We start from the raw sequence: 24877 nt of genomic DNA, 5'->3' as shown, positions 1-24877 counted from the left end.
TATTTATTTATTTAGTTATTTGGAGATTAAATTAAAGTGCACCATAATCAAAGAAAATCAGGTTTTCTAAAAAAAAAAGTCAAATGAAAAGAGCATGTTCAACATAAAACAAATATGTGAACACTTCAACACGTGGATGCATACATTTTGCAAACTCCAAGTTGAACCTGCTGCAGTTTCCCTCCCCCACCCCTCTGTTCATGTGTATGTGTGTGTGTGTGTTAAGCACACATCCCTCACAGCGCCTCATTCAACTCATGAACGCGCGGCATTTGCAAACACGTGCTAATGACGCAATCAATTGGAGACGCCTTTTCCCGCGAACTCATCTCTCCTGGGAGAGCAGGTAAATCAATTTATGTATTTAAATGCATAATTACTGCTTACACGACAAAACATTGCCTTTGTAAGATGTATGTTTAGTGCTTATATTCCTTTGTCGATTATATTTGTTGAAATGTATTTAATAGCAATGTTAGCTGTATACTGTTTAACACACTACATTTCTGTTGATCAAAATAGTGCTTGCGTGTGCTTGTGTGGTTGCCCCAAAAATAAAATCTTTATTTTTTGTTTAATATGGTGATTATTTTAAATTAATTTAAGTAAATAAGCCTTTTAATGATGTTAATTAGCTTGCCCAAACGCACAGAACATTATATATATATATATATATATATATATATATATATATATATATATATATATATATATATATATATATAACGTCTTTATTATATCACAGTATATATAATTTTGAGGTGTGTAAAGTTACAAAAACATGAAAATGGTTCATGTGGGTCTAGCCCTGTTTTCAGTCTAAATAACAATGTATTTATAGCTTTGTTTAACGAATATAGGAAAATTAATCTTGGATGTGATTTACATCCTACCTATTCTGTTTTTAATTACATTATGATTTAATTTCTGATTTAAATTTTTAGATAGAAGTACATTACTAGATCTATGTGAAATCATTTGGGTTCAGCAGAACAATAGACAATATATAAAATGTATTATGCTATTATTATTATGTTATTTATTAACATAATATAATTTATTATATTTATTTTTTCCTAAAGTCTTTATAGGAAACATGCCCTTTGTCTTCATGCTGGGATTAAGAAAAAACAGAAAGCGTAAAATACCTCAAGAGGATGCAGAACATTACATTTGTTGTAAAAGTGACAAACCTGCAAGTGCAATTCATCAACAATTACAAAGGTAAGTTATACTCACAAACACTCTCTCTCTCTGTCTATATCTCTCTATGCAGTGGTTCAATATAGAATGATAATGAACATGTACAATATTGACATTATGGGAACTCAAAATACATTGAATAATTATTTATTATGTAAACTTTTACAGTTCTTTTTAGTAAAATCCATGTTGTGTTGCAGTGGTATTGTTAACAGTGCAACATTCTAAGAGACTTAATTGTTTTTCAATAATATTTTCAAGTTCATCTGGCCTACTACAGGTTGAAATATTAACTGAAACTGTTACTAAAATTTAAAACATTTATAGGTCAGTTGTACTGTACATTAACTCTGTGCAAGAAGGCTTCAATAGTAAACATTAGTTAATTAAAAGTATTGTTAAAGTTTAATGTTAATCTTAGGTGATGATAATTTCTTAATGCTGATGTATGTGTTAAAATTATAGTAATCTGATTACAATCGTTTTACTAAAGTCAGTCGTTTTACTAAATGGGGATAATCACTAATAATATTCAGTTGTATTATTTTATCCTTTATAAGCACAGTAACTGTAATGAATCTAGCTTTTTTCTCCCTGTTGACTTTAATCCATTAATTTTATTTTAAAGTGTTACCTGTTGTACTTTATCATACTTTTGCAATTAAATTGGGTTGAAACATTTATTAACTCTGAACATGTATATACAACAAAGCACTACATTAATTATTTTTGCTATTATAATTGTTAAAGTAACCAATGCAAACCATACACACACTTAAATTAGTTTTTAATGTATCTGTAATGTTGTAAAATATTTTACAGATTACCAGACTTTTAATTTTCAGCCAGGCACTCCAATGGCTTCCAATGACATCTTTCCATTTCAAAATTGTCACGTTTAAGATCTGATTTCTTTAAAAATCAGTAATCTTCACTACCTGTTATATATGATATGAAGTGGGTTTCAGATCGGACAAGAGGCACTGCATTAAAGTCCATTTTCCCCGCCATGTCTTTAAAATATGACAGTTTTTTTCCCCTATATTTTGGTTGTTGCTAGATCAGATATGGTTGCAGCCGAAAGTTAACGAAAACTATTTATATTATTTCTTAAATTTCACATTTGTTGTATTTTATTAACGTCTATCCCCACCCCAACCCTAAATCCAACTGTCACAGTAACGTAAAAACAGTAGTTGTATTGAGTATTATTTATGCTGCTATCTATTAAAATACCCAATACATTTTATTTTTTAAAGCCTACCTTCACCCCAACCTTAAACCCAACCGTCACAGTACTGTAAAAATATTCATTATTGTTATACATTCATTCATTCATTTTCTTTTCAGCTTAGTCCTTTTATTAATCTGGGGTCGCCACAGCAGAATGAACCGCCAACTATTCCAGCATATGTTTTACACGGCGGATGCCCTTCCAGCTGCAACCCATCACTAAGAAACCCATACACATTCATTCACACTCATACACTTCAGACAATTTCTATCCTACCCAGTTCACCTGTACCGCATGTCTTTGGACTGTGGGGGAAACCGGAGCACCCCGAGGAAACCCACGCGAATACAGGGAGAACATGCAAACTCCACACAGAAACACCAACTGACCCAGGCTTGAACTAGCGACCTTCTTGTTGTGAGGCGACAGCACTACCTACTGTGCCACCGCGTCGCCTATTATACAGTGTCATAAAAATGCTGCTATATGGATGTGCATAGCACATACCAGCCGGCCACGTATTCGATTTAGACTTTACCCAGTATTTTCAATGGAATATCTGCGCTAGCCTTTTGCTATACTGACGGCGCTAGTGGTTATACCATCGTTCATCTAATTTTACGCTTGAACAACTAAATGAATGCTTTAGTCTGTTTAACTGAATGTATTGTAATTACATTACAACATTGATGATGTACAAACAACTTTGTGAAATTGAAAATATCCACATTAAGCTATCACCGGAAGTTTATCGTTGGCTTTAAAACTCTAGCTGTGCAGAGAGCCCATTGTGCATAAACAATTTTGTTCCAAATCCCCGTTAATATCTAATCTTTGTGCTAACAAACAATAGCGAACACAGTTGGGCAAGTTACTTCCAAAATGTAATGCATTACAGTATATATATATTAAAAGTTACTGCCATTTCTTTTTTTGTAATTGGTTACATGACAATATTAATATCTCAGAAATGCATTACACTACTTTTGTATTACTTTTAGGTTACTTTAACCAAAATACCCACAGAAGTACGACTCTAATGAATTAAAGTATTAATTTTCAATAGTATGTCTATGTTTTCAAATACATTTAGCTATATATTGTAATTATTCAGAGAAATTTTTGTTTGCACAAGGAGTCTGACAACAGCCAGTGCTCCACACAGAGATCTGATCATTTATTTGACATATTTTCTTTTAAATATATATTCATAGTGCTTCATCTTTTACACATTTATATATATATGACTGTGTAACCTTAATCACTTCTGGGGATAGGGACTTTTTACAGTAAAAAGTAGCAATTTTATTTTATCCAATAAATGCATTGATAATATCCACAGATTTTTAAATAGTCAATCAAATGAACTTAAACTATTAAAATTGCAACAAACATTACAGGCGATTGCCCTCTGAGTGCACCTGAAAAGACATGAATGACACTTCTCATAAAGCTTGAGAAGCATACAGGACAAGTAGAACAATTAGTTCAAATAAAAACACAAAAGTCTGTAGAATTTAATGCAAACTAAAAAAATGCAATTATGAACCTATAATAATTAATTTTCAAGAAACTGCAGCTAATGAACGTCTTTTGTTTAGGAGGATGAGTTTTCACCACTGAAGCTTTATTCAGAGGGGATTTTGTTCTTGAGTACAAGTTTGGGTGGTGAGTATGATTAGCCGAAAGGTTATTAAATATGTTTAGATGTGGTTAAATAAATGAGCAAATAAGCAAACATAACACTGCCGTGCCCCTATGCCAGGGATCACCAAACTTGTTCTTGGAGGGCCGGTGTTCTGCTGGTTTTAGCTCTAACCCAAATCAAACACACCTGAACAAGCTAAACAAGGTCTTACTAGGTATACTTGAAACACCCAGGCAGGTGTGTTAAGGCAAGTTGGAGCTAAACCCTGCAGGGCACTGGACCTCTAGAAATAAGATTGGTGACCCCTGGCCTATGCTACAGTATCATGATCGGTGATCTCAAAGGTGGATGATATGAAAATTGTGTATCACCCAACAATAATGTCCAAGCACTGCACAACTCTGAACAAGTTCGACCCACGCATGTGCAAGGCAGGTAATTCTGTAATCTATCAGCTTAAATATATCGGCCATATTTTGATATCAGACTGATGACCATAACATTAAAAAAATAGCATTTATCGGCTGATATCGATATGGCCGATAATATATTATGCGTCTCAAAATTTAAGTATTTCTGATTCTGATCATTCTGATTACAATCAGTTCCCAAATTTGATTGCAATTTCATAAAAAATGTTCCTCACAGACATAAAAAATATATTACAGGAATTGGGAAGTGAAATGTAAATTAACACTTCTAATCAAATCTGTAGTTTTAGTGAAATAATTAGCAAGTTTTAAAATAGAATTAATTCTCGATACTATTGTTAACACCTCTTTGAAGATGGTCACAGAAAAAAAAATAGTACATCTTAAATGTATAAACTTTAAAAATTGTTTGTATTTTATGCTTAGTGATTGTTTTATGTTTTACAGCATGGATGCATCGAAAGAAGATGGGTCTTTAGGGAGACTTGTAAATGATGACCACAAAGCTCCTAACTGCAAAATGAAAATCATATCTTTGCTGTGTGCAACATACTTCCAGGAGAAGATATAACCTACAATTATGGAGATTCTGGTTATGGTGAGTAGGGGTCAGTAGTATGAGTCTACAGAAATCAGTAGGTTCACTTACCAATTGTCTATATTATGAAACATAAAATTCAACCATAATTATACGGATGCTTTATTCTGTAATATTGACAGTCAAAATAGCAATACTGACTGACATGTATAAGTAGAAAGTCTGGTCAGAAGGAATATACAGGGTTTCCGCGGGGTCTTAAAAATTCTAAAATTAAAAAATCGAAATTTAAGGCCTTCAAAAGTCCTAAATTCACTGTTCTAAGTCTTAAATATTTTTGCACAGGTCTTATTTTTGCGATGTCCATGTAACGCTACATCTAAAACTCATTTAAATTCTTTTTTTGTTGTTGTTGCTAGGTTTTCAGGGTGTTGTAGGACTATTTCACTAGTCCAATTGTAATTTGCGTTATTACAACTACAAATAAGACCGACATGCCCTATACCGACAATTGCCAATCAGCTTTCTGTTATTGAACTCAGTGCGCGCGGTAAATGTGATGTCATCACTGTGTTTATAGAGGTCCGCCAGCCGCGACATGATTTTGGCTGGCAGAGCTCACAAAATGTTTTTTCAGTTCGTGCGGTTCAAATTTGATTTGAATTGAATATGAAACACTTTGAAGAGTTTTTTGTCTGAAACAGGTATGACTGTACACACATAGGGCTGGACAATAATTCGATATCAATATATATCGCGATAGATTTTTTTCAATAACAGTGATGATTTTTAAACCCATTTCCGGTCGATATACATTTGCATACATCTGTTTTATTATAGATAAGATCTTATACCTTGTATCATTTGTCACTGAATGACTTTTCGTGCTCAGAATGAGCGTGATGTCACTTGCGTGATGACGTACATCACAGACACGCTGCCACTGCCAGCGCTTAGAAGTTAGTTAAGCTGCTCCGTCGCAGAATGCAACAAAATGCTACAAAATGTGTGCCCTGAATACTGATGTGAATGAACAAGCTTCCACAACTAAGAATGCAGACAAATTAGTTGATGAGAGAGGAAAGACGAATGCAGTGGTGTGGAAGTGATTCAGCTTTTTAAGTTTCGATAAACGTTTAGTTTCGGTGCTCTGCAAAATGTGCGGTAGAGTGGTGCCGAGTCTGCCGACTAACAGCGGAAACACATCAAATCTGTTCCACCCGATAGAACATACTGAGAGTCAGAAGCAATGACAGAAGATGAGGCATCATTTAAGTTTAAGTCAACCTGTCGCCTCACCATCCACCTTCCCGACACAGATGGCTATGAGGCACCGTGTAGGATCTAAATAAAACTTTGCTTATCAACACGAGCATATAAATTACTCGCATATAAACCTATACTATGTTCAAAACATGTATGAAACTTGCGCATATATAAACTTGATGCATGCATACACCTATTGATACACCCATTGATACACCCATTAGGGCTGGACAATGATTCGATATCAATATATATCGCTATAGAATTGTTTTCAGTAACGTGATATGAGTTTTAAACTCATTTCCGGTATTTCGATATAAATTTGCATATATATATATATATATATATAATTATATTTTTAAGATCTTATAGATTGCATTAGGGATGTAACGGTATCAGAATTTCACGGTACGGTAATACCTCGGTATGAATGTCACGGTACGGTATTTATTGAATCATTTACAGAAAAAACAAAACTTATGAAAATACTCCAAAAAAGTGCCAAAAGTGTCAATGACATACAAATTAGTCATCTATCTGTAAGCTTTGAAACAGGAACTTCAATTTTAATAACAAAAAAATATTAAACCATGTAAAAAAATTAAGTTTCAATTTAGTATTGTTGAAAACTCATTTCATTCAACATTTAATCACTCACTCACTTAGATAGAGATGGGCTTTAAGGAAAATTATCTTATAACTATAATCTGGTAAAAGCTGGTATCTCTGGGTATTTACAATGTCCCCTGCAACAGAAAAAACCCCTCTCATTTGGGACTGAGGTTTCTGGGACAGAGAGATATGACTTGGCCCAGGTTGACAGCAGTGGGTAACGTTGTGCATTGTCTTTCCCCCACTTGAGAGGACAAACCATGAGTGAGATAGAGATCTCATGTCTGCATCAATCTGAACAGTGTGCTGTGTTTCTGCAGTCCCCATGACTGTTATTAGTCGTATTCCCCAACTTGCAGGCACGTGCACACATAGGGCTCAACCTGTGCAGTGCACATGCCCTTTTTAGTCTTGGATAGAAAATGCCCTTCCAAAATGATCAAAAGTGCCCCCGCGATGCAACACACCCTACGTGCCGCTCTTCAGTAGGCGCGCGACAACACCGCTCTTGAGTATGCGCGCTCAACCCCCCCTCCCCGCTTTACAGTACACGCGCGACAACACAGCTGATCAGAACACGCGCGACAACACAGCTAATCAGAACGCGCGCGACAACACCGCTATTCAGTACGCGCGCGACGACAACACCCGCTTTATGTTCGATCATTTCCAGGTCTTTTTCATCCTCGCTTCTAGCAGCACACTTCATTTCCGCATTACTGGATCTGTAGCGACAACAGACCGCAAAGAATGATGGCAACCCCTGGGCTGATGGGAATTGTAGTTTCCACTACCTCCCGTTCGCTTCATTCGCCTGAGCAAATTTTCTCAGAAGACCTATAGTTTTATCGAGTCATGCGACTACGCTAATATCGGAAAAAATTAATATTGCGGTATGACGGTATTTACAATACCGTTACATCCCTAGATTGCATCATTTGTCACTGAGTGACGGTCAGTGCTCAGCCATCAGAAAGAGCATGATGTACGTCATCACGCATGTGACATCACAGACACGCTGCCATCGCTTAGCACAGCAGTTGGTTAGCTACGTCGCAGAAAGTTTGCCCTGAAGTGTGCCCTGAATACAGATGTGAATGAACAAGCTATATATATATATATATATATATATATATATATATATATATATATATATATATATGCACAGGGCTTGACATTAACTTTTTTGATCACCAGCCACTGTGGCTAGTAGATTTCCAACTTTACTAGCCACTCTGCATTTTCACTATCCACAATTTTGTTGTTGGAAAAATATATTTTATATGCATAAGTTTGACGTTGACATGCTAAAATTACTTGATTTAAATTTTGTGTTATGTCCACGTGTTCTCAATCATTTCACTTTTTGTGTGTCGAGTATGAGCTTGCTCAATGAGCATGAGCAAAGGAGTCATGGTTTCATAGTGTTTGCACGACTAGCATGACTTTTTTTAGAGCTCAAAATTAACGATTTACCAAATTTATCTCTATAACCATACAAAACAATAATTATTTCTTAGACACAAATGTTTAATGTGTCAAAACAAGCAAAATATAGCTGTATACCTTTTATTTAATAAAACATTTCTTAAAAAAGAAAGAAAAGCAATTGACTTTTAAAAAATAACTATTGTCATGTATCAAAAATATTTACAGTAATCTGTCGTGGCTAATGATCATCCTCTCATTTGGTATTCACTTGCTTTCTTCTGCTCACGTGATCACAATTATTTTACTTCTCGATTCTAAGATCACATTTGCACGCATATTGGGTCATCCTTATATTGTCGAACCCTGCTTTTAGGAAAACCACAAAATTGAAAAAAAATTATTTTCAACCAGGCAAAGTGGCTTGTGGGAGTGACTGTCTAACACGACAAAGCTGAAATCTACCTGAATTTGGCGTGTTGCCGGGTGTTAATGTAAAGCCCTGTGTGTGTGTGTGTGTGTGTGTGTGTATATATATATATATATATATATATATATATATATATGTCTGTTTGTAAAGGCCAAATACAATAAAGAGAGTTAACATTTGAAAAAGTTAACAAGTAAAATTTTTAAAAACTTTTTTATTAAAAGAAAAGTTATAAGAGCCTGGAGGTATTATAGACTTTGCAAATTCAGTTTGCAGATATTTGTAGGTACAGACATCTATTGTTTGCGTTCTTGGCAGTTTTTTTATGTCTTTTTAATATTGTCCATATCGATATCGGAATTATATCATATCGACCGAAATTAAGAAGTATATCGTGATATAAATTTTTGTCATATCATCCAGCCCTATACACACATCTTCTTTATGATCAGTCCATGCGTGATCATAGGGAGAAGTAGAACCAGATGACCAATACTTTTTGGCTAGAAATTGCAACAGCAGTGGGAAAGGAGGACAGTTTTTGTAAAAGTTTGGAAAAACCTGAGGGATAAGTTTGTTTAAAAAAAGAGGCTATGCAAAAGTGTAGACCCAGTTGGTTTTAATATTACAGAATGTTTTTCCATCATGCATAGGTTTTACACTGATGTATAGACCTATATTACAATTTCGAATTTAAAACAATTTACAAGTTACAAACTAAAATTAAGTAACAAAATTTTGCCTAATTACCCTAACCTGCCAAGTTCACCTAATTAACCTAATTAGGCTTTTAAATGTCACTTTAAGGTGTATAGAAGTGTCTTCAAAAATATCTAGTCAAATATTATTTACTGTCATCATGACAAACAGAAAATAAATCAGTTATTAGAGATGAGTTATTAAAACTATTATGTTTGAAATGTGTTGAAAAAAAATCTGCTCTCCATTAAACGGGAATTGGGGAAAAATAAACAGGGGGGCTAATAATTCTGACTTCAACTGGAAAGGAATATATAAATATATGTATCAGTTTACAGTATATTGATGCCCAATTTCTAGGCTTTATTGGTGATAACTAAACTAGTCAGAAAGTGTTGTGTGAATTGTTGAGTGGGCAAAATAAAAAATAAAAAACCTCAATATTTTTAGTGAGTGTACTTGTTTTCTGTTTTTATTTCTGCCTTAATAAAAAATATAATTGTAGAGCAACCCAAGATCTGTTGCCATTAATATTTAACTTTAATGGGTAGAACTGTCTGAGATATGAAGAAAAGCATGTGATGCATCATTTAGATAAAAAATGTATTTAAAAAATCTTGAATGGTTATAAAAATCTTTATAATTAATTATAAAATAATTAAAAACGATTATCCTGAATGATATTAATGATATGACCTAGTTCCAGAAGCTTTTTACTTCTCTGTTTATTTGTCAGATTTTACTGTCGGTTTCTTCTTCTTCTGATCTCTTTATGTGAATGCGTGTTTTTGATATTGCGATATAGGTCCTAAATTTAATACTTAATGGTCTTAAAAAGGTCTTAATAAGTCTTAAATTTGACATTATGATATCTGCAAAAACCCTGAATATAGAAATAGAAGAATATGCTTGTTCTGTCTTGACAAATATTTCTGATTTCGATATTCTCTGTTTTTTTTCTGACATCCAGTCCCATAATGCTTCTGTCTCCTCACCTGCTTTGGACAACGTGAAGATGAGTGATCCTCACAAACAATCTGAGCCACAACAGTCAGACAAAGCAAGAAGATCAGGGAATAAGACGGTAACCCTTTCATTCAGGCACCAGGTAGCCTATCTAGTGATATTTGCTGCTAAGTGAACAGGGCAGAGTAACCAGAACAAGGTAAGACAGACCCTTTGGCAGGTTTATTTAAAATGTAATCTTGTTCTAACTATATAACATCATACAATTGTGTCTTAAAGCAATTTATTTAAAGATGAAAGGATAGCTCAATTATGTATTTTCACATGCCAGATATTCTGGAGTTAATTCATACAGTATGACCAATAGTACACAAACAGATTTTACTATAAAAGATTGGTTAATTACTGGCAAGTGATAGTTGGACTGCATAGTTAATCGTAAAAAGATGGCGATCTCGATTCGAACCCCTGAACGTCGATGCGTGAACGACATTTAAATGACCATATTGCAGTTTGGAGTTATGTTTACTACAAGATAGGGTTGTGCCGATTGACACTAGTGTTGTGTATCGATGATAGGGAGAGATAGCACAGAGAGCTGAGGCCTGACTATTTTAAAGATGATGTTTGGTTCGTTTCACATTTCTGTAGACCTATTACATGTGTTAAATTCATTTTTAAATAAAAGACTTATTATTAATATTATCTTGTTGTTGATGTTATTCTTATCAGAATTAATAATCAATTAACTGTAATTTGTCCAGCTTTAGCTGTGTCCGTCAGCATTGCCTAACCGACACTTTCAGACTGCAGCAGCAATCATTTAAATTGAAAATTGCCTGCTCAAAGGAAAAAAAAATACAATGATTTTAAAATTGCAAGGCGAGTATTACCTATATTCACAATTTTTACCAAAATCAGCATGTCAAAAAGAATTTATTTCCCATTCTTTGCATATCAAGTTAATATGCAACTTCACTGTTACTTAAAAATAATAGGCTAAATAACAAAACAGGATTTAATTAACAAACAAGTTATAGGTGCAGTAGGTGATCTGCCAAAATGCTAACCGGTTGGCATAATATCTTTGAAACACAGTCCCTCCCCTGCCATCCAAAGCCACGCCTCCTAAAACACGAATGCTCATCGTAAAGATGGCAGTGGACAACCCACTAGATCATGTCATTCACCATTTATAAATGTAGCTAGTGTTTGGCCGGTGGTGTGCAGGAATTACACTTATTACTAAACCATATTTGCATGCTATTTCACATGAATATTCAGAGTAGTGGTGAACAATATAAAGAGCGCATCACAGGCTGTCATTGTTCAGAAATGACCCAATATAAATAAAAAAGCATCTTCAGCTCAGTAAAGTAGGCTAGGCCGAATAGCTCTATTTACTGATGTTTTGTTGTTAAACTAAATATAAATCTACTTTATCAATGCTGTAAAAGGACCTTATGAAACTGAAAATAGTCGTATTAATCTTTCACGGGGAGATTTCAGTGGCTGAACAACACTTCTGTGCAGATAACCCATTCATAACAACACAATCTACATCAGCTCTGCGTGACTAAAAGAGTTTAACACAGAACATGACCTGCCTAACAGAAATACTGCAGTCATGGTATTATTTTTCTTCCAGCGTGCAAAACTCACTCCAATATTGATTCAGGAGTTTAACAGGTTTTTATTCAGCATTTGATTCGCAACTGTGACTGCTCGTCTGCACATAAACGCGCGGCGCACATGCACGCATCCACACGCAAATGGTGAATCTGCATGAAGAGATGCCCAGTGGTTCAAATCTACATTTGCTGACAGTTTGAGCTGCTTATCAGAATTACGGGAATTGTCAGCCCGACAATATTTAATTGGATGAACATGTTTTAGTTTTATGCCTTACCCAGAATATAAAAATACATATAAACACATTTAGATCATTTTCATTAATCTTTACTTTTGGACTGTGAAGAGACTTTCGACCAGCACAACACATGATTCTGAAGATGATCACCTACTGCAGCTTTAAATAGATTTAAAAAAATAAAATAAAACCAAAAATGAAAACTTTAGAACTGAAAGTGGCTCAGATGTTCTGGAATAAATGGTGTTGCGGTAATGCACAATTGTTGGTCACCTGAGACTCCTTTTATAACAGCACTCTCACAAGATTATCTCTTGCTTTCACAAAAAGTTTTTTATCTTTTATTTATATTTGTTACTAATAGCCTATTTTAGTTTTGCCTACGGGTAAAGGAAGCCTATGGACTTTTTAAATTTGTTTTTAGTGCATATATTTACTGATTTGTCAAATACCCAGAATATACAGGGTGTCCGCGGGGGTTGTGAAAGGTAGTAAATGAAATTAGTCAAAATTAAGGGCATTAAAAAGTATTAAAAAGTAGTTAATGTCATCTGACGAGGTATTACATTTTCGAGCTCAAGATAAATTTTTAGATTTTTAGATACATTTTCAGTTTGTGTTGAGTACAGGCCTTTATTCTAAAATTTGCGTGGATTTATTTAAATGTTGAGAGTAGGACCGGAGCGATATCGTGAGGTGGTATGGTAACTTGGCAACAAAGCCGCAACAACAACACACCAGGGCTCGAAATTGTGACTATTCTGGTTGCATATGCGCCCAAAAACTAAGCTATGCAACCTCATAATATATTTGGGAGCATGTGTGCGACTGCATATAATGGTTGTAGTGCGACCTGCTTAGATTTTTTCTAAAGATGTGCTGAATCGCTTTTCCCTGCCATTATAACGGTTCATATTAGCTGTCAATCACTTAAGGCTTTCCGCTGTCAGGTGACAGGGAGCTTTTGTGACTGCAGGAATTGCAAACGCCTGAAGAGTGAAAAGTACACAGGTTTGCAAATCCCACCTAAGGTTACAAATAATGGCCCAGATGACCACTATCATGTGGTGAATGTTGATCCACCAACCGAGATCGAGTGTTTTCGGAGAAGGTGGCCGAATCTCGATGCGTTGCATTCACTGCGTGTTCAGCGCAAATGTCCGCTAAATGTAAAATCTAATACTGTACACATCATCGCCAAAGAAGCAGGCCTTCTAAGTTTACACTGAAACTGCAGCTCATAACAAAGAACCGCATTGCGCTGTTGGTCATCGCGAGAATCCTGCTCTGCCTGCTCATTTATTGGGTCGGCTGACTCGCCTGCTTTATTCCACAAACACAGAAAAATGTAAATCAGCTCATAACTAGTGTGAGCATTTACAATGACACAAACCAAAATCAATACTTTCAAAGAGTGGCAGAAGTGAGACTTTTTTTTTTGAGATTTATATTCTTTTTCTATTTAATTACTGATGACTGTTTGCAGCTTTTAGCCTTGAATTGAATGATTTATTATAATCTTTTGTTTGTTTTGTAGTAGAAATATTATTCATTAAATTAACTCGCATATAAAAAAACATATTTTTGTTTGATGTAAACTATACATTTATTCTTCATGAAGTAACAGTTGGACTTTATATAGCAGATAACCCACATTCAAGGCAGCATGATAATCACAAATGTAATTCTTTGTTAGTATTATTGTCATCATTGATTCAGCACCATTGTCTAACCGTGCTGAGAACGGTTTGTAATTGTGCCGCACTGATCCAGGCTCAGTGGAGAAACAACCATAACCGTACTGAACTGTTCTTAGAAGAGCGGCTATTGATATTAATGACATGCGTAACATTGATTAAAAACTATGAACAAAGGCCCATTGTGACATCTAGATTAATCCCTCTGCTTTACTTAAATGTATATGTTATTTGCAATATGTTATTGCATTTAGAAAGATTTAATTTACGCCACTACAGTTGCAGCTCTAAGTCGTGCTGGTATTACATTTTTTTTGAAGGCATTAAAAAAGGTAGTAAAAGGTATTAAATTCAACTTAAGAAGTTCTGTAAATACCTTGAAATAAATATGTTTGTTTTATTTGTGTTTAATTCGATGGAATGATAAACATGGACATGGGTGTTATTCAAAACATGACCTATTTATTTTTAAATATATTATATTTATATATTTAAAATGTTTTATTTAATTGTTTAAACCATATTACATAAATTTACAACTACTATTTTACCATTTGTTTTGGCTTTAGTTATTAAACAGATTATTAATAAATAATCAAAGAACATTTTACTGAGCTCAGTCAATAGTTTTGTCTGTAGGTCTAGTCAAAAGTCTAGTACAATTAGAGCCATGGCTGCAACAAGTCGGCAATACTGTGTCTAAAATGAAACTCAGAAAACAATAAACAGAATTATTCCAAGCACAACATTGTGTTAGATTTTAGCAAATACAAATGTAAGCTTGTTGATTATCACTTATGTGACTATGATCAGACCTGCCGCACTCAACTGAACAAAACATGGACAAATAAAACTCTATCACAGAGAAATAGTCATCCGCGGGGGTCCTTCTCTCATCTAAACAGGACATTAATGCATCTTTGTTTCTTATGTGTGTATCATTGTAGGTGTCCCCAAAGGTGTGTGTGTGTATCACCAGAGTCCTCAAAGTGTAGCTAAAGCAGTGTGTGTGTATCACCAGTGTCCCCAAAGGTGTGTGTGTGTGTATCACCAGAGTCCTCAAAGTGTAGCTAAAGCAGTGTGTGTGTATCACCAAGGTCCCCAAAGGTGTGTGTGTGTATTACCCGAGTCCTCAAAGTGTAGCTAAAGCAGTGTGTGTGTATCACCAGTGTCCCCAAAGGTGTGTGTGTGTATCACCAGAGTCCTCAAAGTGTAGCTAAAGCAGTGTGTGTGTATCACCAAGGTCCCCAAATGTATGTGTGTATCACCAGAGTCCTCAAAGTGTAGCTGAAGCAGTGTGTGTATCACCAAGGTCCCCAAAGGTGTGTGTGTATCAACAGAGTCCCCAAAGGTATGTGTGTATCACCAGAGTCCTCAAAGTGTAGCTAAAGCAGTGTGTGTATCACCAAGGTCCCCAAAGGTATGTGTGTATCAACAGAGTCCCCAAAGGTATGTGTGTATCACCAGAGTCCTCAAAGTGTAGCTAAAGCAGTGTGTGTATCACCAAGGTCCCCAAAGGTATGTGTGTATCAACAGAGTCCCCAAAGGTATGTGTGTATCACCAGAGTCCTCAAAGTGTAGCTAAAGCAGTGTGTGTATCACCAAGGTCCCCAAAGGTATGTGTGTATCAACAGAGTCCCCAAAGGTATGTGTGTATCACCAGAGTCCTCAAAGTGTAGCTAAAGCAGTGTGTGTATCACCAAGGTCCCCAAAGGTGTGTGTGTATCAACTGAGTCCCCAAAGGTATGTGTGTATCAACTGAGTCCCCAAAGGTAGGCGTGTGTGTATCACCAGAGTCCTCAAAGTGTAGCTAAAGCAGTGTGTGTGTGTGTATCAACAGAGTCCTCAAATGTGTGTATTTCCACTGTAGTCTAAACTAAATTAATTATAGACACTCCTCTTTCAACTAATCATTTGTATAAAGACTTTCACAGTATTTGTTTTCACTGAGAAACGTGTCTTATGGCGCATGTAAGTAGTTAGTGTATATGAATTTGAACTTCACAACCCTTGTTTTATACAGTATGGGTTTTAGTGTGAATGGATTTTAGATGTACTATATTAACCATCATATGACTTATCAGTAGAGTTTCATCACTTCTCATATCATTGGATAATAATGTGTCCATTGAGCTTCATAAACTCACTGTAAGGTCATCCATTTACTTCTCCCTTACTGTTTTTTAAAATTAGTTTGTATGTATTATTCTGCTTACATGCTGCCTGTCACATACTATTTATGAGAGAAATATGTCATTTCATGAACAATACTTGACACCAAATGATCTTCTGACACCAGATTGAGTTATTTGTGAAGGAAAAAATGTAATTGTCTATTTTCAGTGATCTTATTTACTTTATCATATGTCTCTCTGCACTAACATTATTATAATTATTAATAATATTATATTAGAAATATTCAGATAACCGAGTCCTGAAACTATACTTTAACCTGAGTTTGTGTATAACTGCGGTCCTCAAAGTGTGACTATACCGGAGTTTGTGTACATGTCCCCAAAGGTGAGTTATAAAATACTGTCCTCATTTTGAAGGTAATTTGTCAGGTCTTTATAGAAGTATTTTTTTGCAAATATCAACTGATATTCATAATAAGCACATTTTTAGTAGTGCAGTCATGTCTTTCTTTTGTCTCTAGACCCTTCAGAAAGGGTAGTCCCCAAAGGTAGGGTGTTGAGTCATGTGTCCTCATTGGTTTGTTAGGTGGGTATGCGTGTGTGTGTGTGTGTGTGTGCGTGTGCGTGTGTGTGTGTGTAGTTTCGTGTGTCCGTGCCTGTATGTGAGCATGTGAAAATATTTTTTGTCAAAACAGTGGCAGGCAAGTGGAAGGGGGACCAACCTGGCAGAAAGACTTTAGAGTTGGCAGCGACAGGACTTTTAACAGACAATAAAACTGAACCAAATCACAACCATGGAAACAAGTGCAAACCTAACACATGCACTTACAAAGACACATGGGATCAGAAATGGAGAATCAGAAATGTGCAGGTTTTAATGGATTCCAGGAGCCAGTAAGCAGAAAATGTACATTTGTTTTGCACATGACTAATGGGCTTGGTTAAGGGCCTTGTATGTTAACATGCACATTTATAAAACAGTCACTGCATCCTTGTTTGTCCCTGATGGGGGCAAGTGGGTGAAGTGGCATTTGTGTGCAGCTCTTTTGTTACAGAGAAGAGCAATGAAGGGAAAGTGAAATCTTTCTCAAGAGACCTGTCAGCTGCCCCTGTTCAGCCCCTTGAGGTACATTACACACACACACCACTGAAAAAAAGAGAGAGAGAGAGAGAGAGAGAGAGAGAGAGAGAGAGAGAGAGAGAGAGAGAGTACACTGTTCATTTGTCGCTATTTTGTACCTCCACACATTGAAACAAGCACTTAGGAACATGACAGATCGCCCCCATATAGATATCCCAATAAAACTACGGTAGTCCTGATTTTACAAGCCCTGTCCCAGAGGTAAAGCCAGGACAACCTTTGTTCTGATAATTTGTCTTTGGTGTGCTTTAGTTTGATATTTAAATAAATGTGTTCCAACAACAGACAGCTGCAATGATTTGTGCTTTTTCAGCAGAACAATGTGTAGCCTTGTGAAGAGGTTTAAAGTAAAGCCAAATGGGTAGAATAGAATGGAATAGAATGGAATAGAATAGAATAGAATAGAATAGAATAGAATAGAATAGAATAGAATAGAATAGAATAGAATAGAATAGAATAGAATAGAAATAATGTTTTTTAATATTATTTTTTTTATTTGTAACAAACAGAGACCGTTTGATGTGTTGAATGCGTCCTTATATTACAGTAATTGCTGTTTATGAATAATTATTAGTGTGTTATTGTGCATGTTTTAGTACAGGTAGAGATGCATTTGTGTTAAATGAGGTTCTATTATTGTTGGTATGAGTTTGTGGTTTATGCTTTTGTAATGTTATTATTGTTTAGAAGAGTGGAGTACAGCCTATTGTTTGTTGTTTTAACAATTTACTTGGAGGTGGTGTTCCAACCCAGGCTCATTCTAAATGCAGAGCCCTATATACATTTCTGGAGATCGCCAAATATGTTCCAGCAATTATGTTTTTTATTTTTTTTTTATGAGTTTTATGAGTTTTATGAGTTTTTTTGTTTTTGTGAATCTGTCAGAGGGCACTGTGTATCTTTTTTGCAGCCTGATCTCAAGAGGAAATATAAGTATTTTACATTTTGTCAGTTTAGTGGCTAATTGGTACAATTGTGTACGAGTTCAGTCGTACAAAAATTTACGATTTTAAAAAGGAGGCATGGCACTCAAGCCCACCCTTAACCCCAACCATCAAATTGTCTGAATTAGATTGTACGAATTCATATGAATTAGCCACTATCATTAAGTTACGAATTACAGTGAGATTCTGTTGGTTTTTTGAGATCCCAAATTTCTCTCGCGAGTGCCATTCACGCCTGCTCTTTTTACATAAATCTACCAGGGACAACTGTTGACTGACTGGACTCACCGTCAGTCAACGGTCAACTCTGCTCTGCATCTCATATCCTCTGATGTTCACGATGAGCCACTAGAAAAACTGGTAACACTGGGAAAGCACGAAAAGGAATTGCATCATATTATTGTACTATCACCCCCTATCATTCATTTTAAAGATGAAAGGCAACCATACATACTTCTGGCCACATAATTTGCAATCTCCAAAAAAGTAAGGTCTTTTCAGCCTATTGTGTCACAGTGTTTATGCATATGTCATGAAACATTTATAACAATGACATTATAAACCAAATCCATCATAACATGCCTTGTCTTTATCATCACAACTTGAGATCATTAAGACAGCATAGACTGTCATAAATCTGTCATAAACATTATTGTTATGAGACCATTATAGTTATGTCATGAATTATACAACAGCTTAATTTTTTTCTACAGTGGCACAAATTTAATTTGTCATTAATATATCAAGTACATTTTATTATCTTGTTTATCAAATTGTCAAGACAAAGATATGAATGACAATTTGAGGTTGTGGTGTATTTTTTAACAGTTCATTCCACTGTGGCAATCCCCTCATTCAGACTAGTAGTGACTTTGTAGCCGTCTGATGCTCTGAGTGGTGACCTGCTGCAAATGCAGGTCCTATTAGGTATATACAGCATTAATAAAATTGGCCTCTGAGCAAGCTGAGAGAGGATCACATGAGCTCTACTGGTGCTTCTATTAGCTGTCATTCAAGAAAGTCATTCTTGATTTGCATAAACTTAAATTATTGACTGAAAGATGACTGGTCGCCAGCGGTCGCTGTAGCTTGCTCTCTCCTTTGAAATGAACGGTCGCTTGTCTCTTGGCCTCTCCGAGTCGCTTGTAATGTGAATGAAGCTTGATTAATAAAGAGACTAAGCAAAAAAGAAAATGATTGAATGAATGTTTACTGTGTATACCAAGTTATCACAACCAAGACATCTCAAAGAGTGACAAATGTGCATCTAAAAATCATAAAACCGAATGAATGACAATTAATGACAGTTGTCATAAGCATACACTCATTCATTAGTCATGACTTGATTGTAAAGTTGTCATGACAGTCTTATGAACACTCACTTTAAGGAACATGTTTCCCTTATATATGTCTTGACCAGTTGGTTAAAATGATAAATATTATGCTTAATCCTGAACAAAATACAAGCTGAAACATAGTTTACGTTGATTAATGTTTGTTGCTGCTAAAATATAATACAGTCACTGGAGCATAAAATACACACCTAGATAAAAATGATTTACTTCTGTGTATGATTTTGTTTTCATGGTCATCTGGTTGCTCTACTTTCGAATTCGCTCACCACACACAACATCCGCTCATTTTCTCTCTCATTCAGTCCTACACACACCCACACACACACACACACACCCAAGCACAATTCCTGTTCATCCACCTATTTCAGCAGAGCCCTATTACCAGTAGACCAATTTCAGTCATGCTCATGTTCAGCATAGAGATTCAGATGGAATATCTAAGCCAGTGGACACAATTTATTCACTGTAAGCATGGCATCACCCATTCAGAAAACTCATCATTAACACACCATGGAAGCATATAAAAAGGTACAGTTCTGTGTAATATTACCTTTTAGCCACGCTTGGATACAAGGTTAACTTGCAGTGTTGGACTGCAGCTTTGCTGAAAGAGTTTTCCGCCATTTAGTCTCAATAATAAATTATCCGATCGTAAATTTCTCACATTTCTTTTTTTTTTATTTCTTTTTTTTTTTTAGTTTAATTGGAGGGAACTTTATTAAATCCTTATTATTCTGAAATGTTATTTCGTCTTCATGCTTTGGTCACAGATGGGTTCATGGATGTGAAATCCTCATGAAGGCAGAACATAACTGATATGTTGTGGCAGTGAAATCAAGGAGCGCATAGACTGTTAAACCTTCATCTAATTGTATTATTTACATTTGTGGGTAACAAGATTATATATTATAACACTTTTTATGATGCAACCACCCCTTTCTTATTAACTGGCCTTGACATGGAAATCAAATCACTCACTGAAATCAATCAAATATGAAAAGAAAAAGAGAGATATCTATAGAGAAAATTATTTTCTCAAGCTTGGGAGTTTTAGAAACGACTGGTGTCATTCTTTACTGTCTTGGTATTCACATAAAAACAAACAGACAAACAAACAAACAAAAAAGAAGTATTATAATGTACTTCTTTTAATCATACTCTGACTTTAGTGGCTTTAAATGTGGTTCATTGATAAAATACATAACTGTTTTCTTTTTTATTTATTTAAAATTTTAATGTAATACATATGTCAACTCTCTTGATTCCACATTCAGTCATGCCATCATTAAAAACTACATCATTCTTTGTTTTGAATTTTAACACCTCTCCTTCCTCTGGTAACTGGTAACATGGCAACTCGAGAGACATGGTCAAGACAATTTGCTGCATTTCAAACCTGGCGACGGAAAGTAATTTAAGTGACTTTGAACCTGGTATGGTTGTTCATGCTAGACAGGCTGGTCTGAGTATTTCAGAAACTGCTGATCTAATGAGATTTTCATGCACAACCAGCTCTACGGAGCAAAAGTTTTCATGTCATCAAGCCAGAGGTCAGAGGAGAATGGCCAGACTGGTTCGAGCTGATAGAAAGGCAACAGTAACTCCAATAGCCTCTTGTTACAACTGAAGTCTGCAAAACAGCATTTCTGAATCCACAACACATCCAACCTTGAGGCAGATGGGCTACAGCAGCAGAAAACCACACCGGGTGCCACTTCTTTCAGCTAAGAACAGAAAACTGAGGCTACATTTCACACAGGCTCACCAAAACTGGAAAATAGAAGATTGGAAAAAATTGCCTGTTCTGATGAGTCTTGATTTCTGCTGCGACATTCGGATGATAGGGTCAGAATTTGGTGTCAATAACATAAAAGCATGGATCTATCCTGCCTTGTATCACTGGTTCAGGTTGGTGGTAGTGTTGTAATTGTGTTGTGGGATATTTTCTTGGGACATTTTGGGTCTATTAGTACCAATTGAGCATTGGGTCAACGCCACAGCCTACCTGAGTATTGTTGCTGACCATGTCTATCCCTTTATGACCACAGTGTACCCATTTTCTGATGGCTACTTCCAGCAGGATAACGCGCCATGTCTTAAGCACAAATCATCTCAGACTGGTTTCTTGAACATGACAATGAGTTCACTGTACTCAAATTGCCTCCACAGTTACCAGACCTCAATAAAGCTTCTTTTGGGATGGGGTGTGGTGCATTATGGATGGGCTGCTGACAAATTTGCAGCAACTGAATGATGCTATCATGTCAATGTGGACCAAAATATCTGAGGAATATTTCCCAGTACCTTGTTGAATCTATAACACGAAGGATTAGGGCAGTTCTGAAGGCAAAGGGGGTTCAACCCGTTACTAAGTAAGTAAAGTATTAAGTAAAGTGTACCTAATAAAGTGGCCAGTGAGTGTAAGCATATACGTTTGTGAATGTATATACTGTGCATATATATACATGCATATATATATATATATATATATATATATATATATATATATATATATATATATATATATATATATATATATATATATATATATATATAGCATGTTCTTCCTGCCTTCGCGTGGGTATCCTCTGGGTGCTCGGTTTCCCCCACATTCCAAAGACTTGCGATACAGGTGAATTGGGTAGGCTAAATTGTCCGTAGCGTATGAGTGTGTGGATGTTTCCCAGAGATGGGTTGCAGCTGGAAGGGCATCCGCTGTGTAAAAACTTGCTGGATAGGTTGGCGGTTCATTCCGCTGTGGCGACCCCGGATTAATAAAGGGACTAAGCCAACAAGAAAATTAATGAATGAATATATTTATGTATTTATTTACTTACTAAACTTTAATGTATGTACATTTGTATGTTTGTATTATTGATTTTTCATTTCGCACAGAAAGTGTGATATTTAAGTCTTCACCTGACTTTAATAAATACCTGTGCAAAAGATATCTAGAAACTCTGCATCGATCCAGCCGGTTATATTGACATCACCTTATCACTTCGAGGAGGACAGAACCGCACTCTTTTATTTGATATTTGTTGTCTGGCATCCATTCAGCCATATCTGCCACTCTGACAAGACATGACCAATTACATCAAGTCCACAGCTTTGACTGACAAGACATTGCTGGAAGAGAACTGACAGCATTGGCAGATATATTTCATTAACACTGCAACACAATTTGAAATATAAGAAAAAACAAATTCTATGGAAGTCAACAGTTAGAGGTTTTCAAGATTCCTCAGACTAAAGAAACTTAAAGTGGTAAGTACTTAAAGAGTGTGTAAATGATGAAAGACTATTAATTTTTTGGGTGAGATATCCCTTTAATGTAAAATGTTAGCAAGGCTTATTTTCAAACTCAGACTGACAACTAACCCCCACCAAAACCATCCTCCACCTTTCTGTCTATATTTATACTTCTGACCTTTTCTACTTGTCTTCGTCCAGCTAGCCTTTCTAGCTGTCTCTCTCTGCTTGGAGAGTAGGTGGCCACTATGGCACTCTTGTCTACTACACAGGAAGCAGCTGCGTTAATTATGCCTATTCTTCTCCCAAGGATTAAGCTTGTTGACCGCAGGGGTCGCATTCTCCACCATTACTGCCGCTATCAACTCTGGCAGAGCTAAGTTGGCTGGAGAACGATGTGCGGCCGTCAGTGGGCTTTTTGAGAGTTAAGAGCTGTTGCGTTAGCTCTCCAAAAGAAAAGGGAGACAGGATTACCCACTCTAGTACATTTATGCATAATCAGTCTTTTCCACCACTACAAATAAATGCTTTTGTTGAATATGGAATGGTACACATTAATGGTCTATTTTGGAACAATCATTTTCCTTCATTTATAACAAAAAAAGCCTGGGGAATTAATTATATACCAATTGAATACACAATCAATTCTTTCTGCAAAGAGTGAAAAAGCTTTTTTTTATTTATTTATTTTACTACATACGGTATAATATAGTATAACCACCATAAAGGGATGTACTAGAAACTAAATATTCTCACTAATAGTGTGTGCATAATTACTGTGCAATTGATATTTTGATCATGCTTGCATGTCACATTACAAACTGCATTAATCTTAAATATTATAAAGAGAGAAAGACTGATTTTATGGATGTGTTTATCAACATATAGGTTGAGACTTGAGACTCAGAGCAGAGCTGACTGTGACAATGAGGTTTGAGTTCAGTGAACGGTTCCGGAAAGTGTGTAAGACAAAATCCAAAAAAAATAAAATAAACAAGCAAATAGCATGATGAGAATGTGGTAAAAATCAGGGAGTTTTTTCTGAATTGCTTTTTAAACATTGCTGTTGGGTTTAGGGAAGGGGGTTAGCGGGTCTGTCTGTGCTTTTAAAATACTATTGGTTGGGTTTAGGGAAGGGGTGAGTGGGTGAGAATATCAGTTAGTTGGTCAGTCAGTTGATTTACGTGAGAATAGTAGAAAAGTAGGTGCGAATGGCAATCGCGAGATAATTTTGAGATCTGAAAAAGCATACAAAAGCGGTCTCTGGTGCATTCGTAAAAAAAAAAAAAAAAAACTTTCAGAACGTATTTTGCTCTCTCCAAAAATTTATATACAGTAGGGGTGTGTAATCAGTGTGAGTCTGGTTGTTGTTTTTTTCTACTATGAAAGAAATTTTAAATTGTGTTCAGTAGAAGTTTGGAACCACTTAGGCTATAAACATATACTAAGAATTAGCAATACATAACTTTTTGGGTTGGCTGAGGTCTTAATTTTAGCTCTCATTTTAGAAAAAAAAAAAAATCTCTTTTTTTGTGACACTTATGATTCTCGTGATTTAGGGTTCTTCACCTTTGCAAAGTCTCTGAAAATCTGACACTGTATTTCTGAAAACATCAAATAGGCTTTTTTTAAAGTATTTTTTTCTTGTTCATTATTAATATATAAACACATATCATTCTGGTATTGATCAAAACGGAATCTAAATACATTTATAAAGTAACTGACAAAAATACTGTAGCAGTACTCAAAGATCAAGTGAGGAAGGAAATTCAGGGAAAGCACTTCGATCCACACAGGTAAAAGTACAACCAACTTTGATTAAAAAAAAAAAAAAAAAAAAAAGAAACAGGGTGATGTAATTAACATAACTTTGGACATTTAATGAAAATAATGAGTAGCTAATGCAACTAAGCAAAAGCAGCAAATTAGAAGAACAGACACATTAATTAAAAGAAAATTATACAAACTATATGAACAGAAGTAGACATACAGTACATGTATATGACATTAGTATTCACTCCTAGAGCC

General features: G+C 35.5%; 1 long non-coding RNA gene across 1 annotated transcript; it reads left to right on the top strand.

Annotated features, from left to right (window-relative positions):
- The first annotated feature begins 296 nt into the window (after positions 1–296).
- LOC101886703 (uncharacterized) lies at positions 297–11160 on the top strand. The gene is made up of 5 exons (XR_222544.6): positions 297–346; positions 1083–1224; positions 4039–4105; positions 4964–5114; positions 10460–11160. It is a non-coding gene; the product is annotated as an uncharacterized lncRNA (long non-coding RNA).
- Positions 11161–24877: the final 13717 nt, after the last annotated feature.

Source organism: Danio rerio, chromosome 7 (genome assembly GCF_049306965.1).
Source record: "Danio rerio strain Tuebingen ecotype United States chromosome 7, GRCz12tu, whole genome shotgun sequence".
Taxonomy (NCBI): Eukaryota; Metazoa; Chordata; class Actinopteri; order Cypriniformes; family Danionidae; genus Danio; species Danio rerio.
This window is presented reverse-complemented; position numbering and strand designations above follow the sequence as displayed.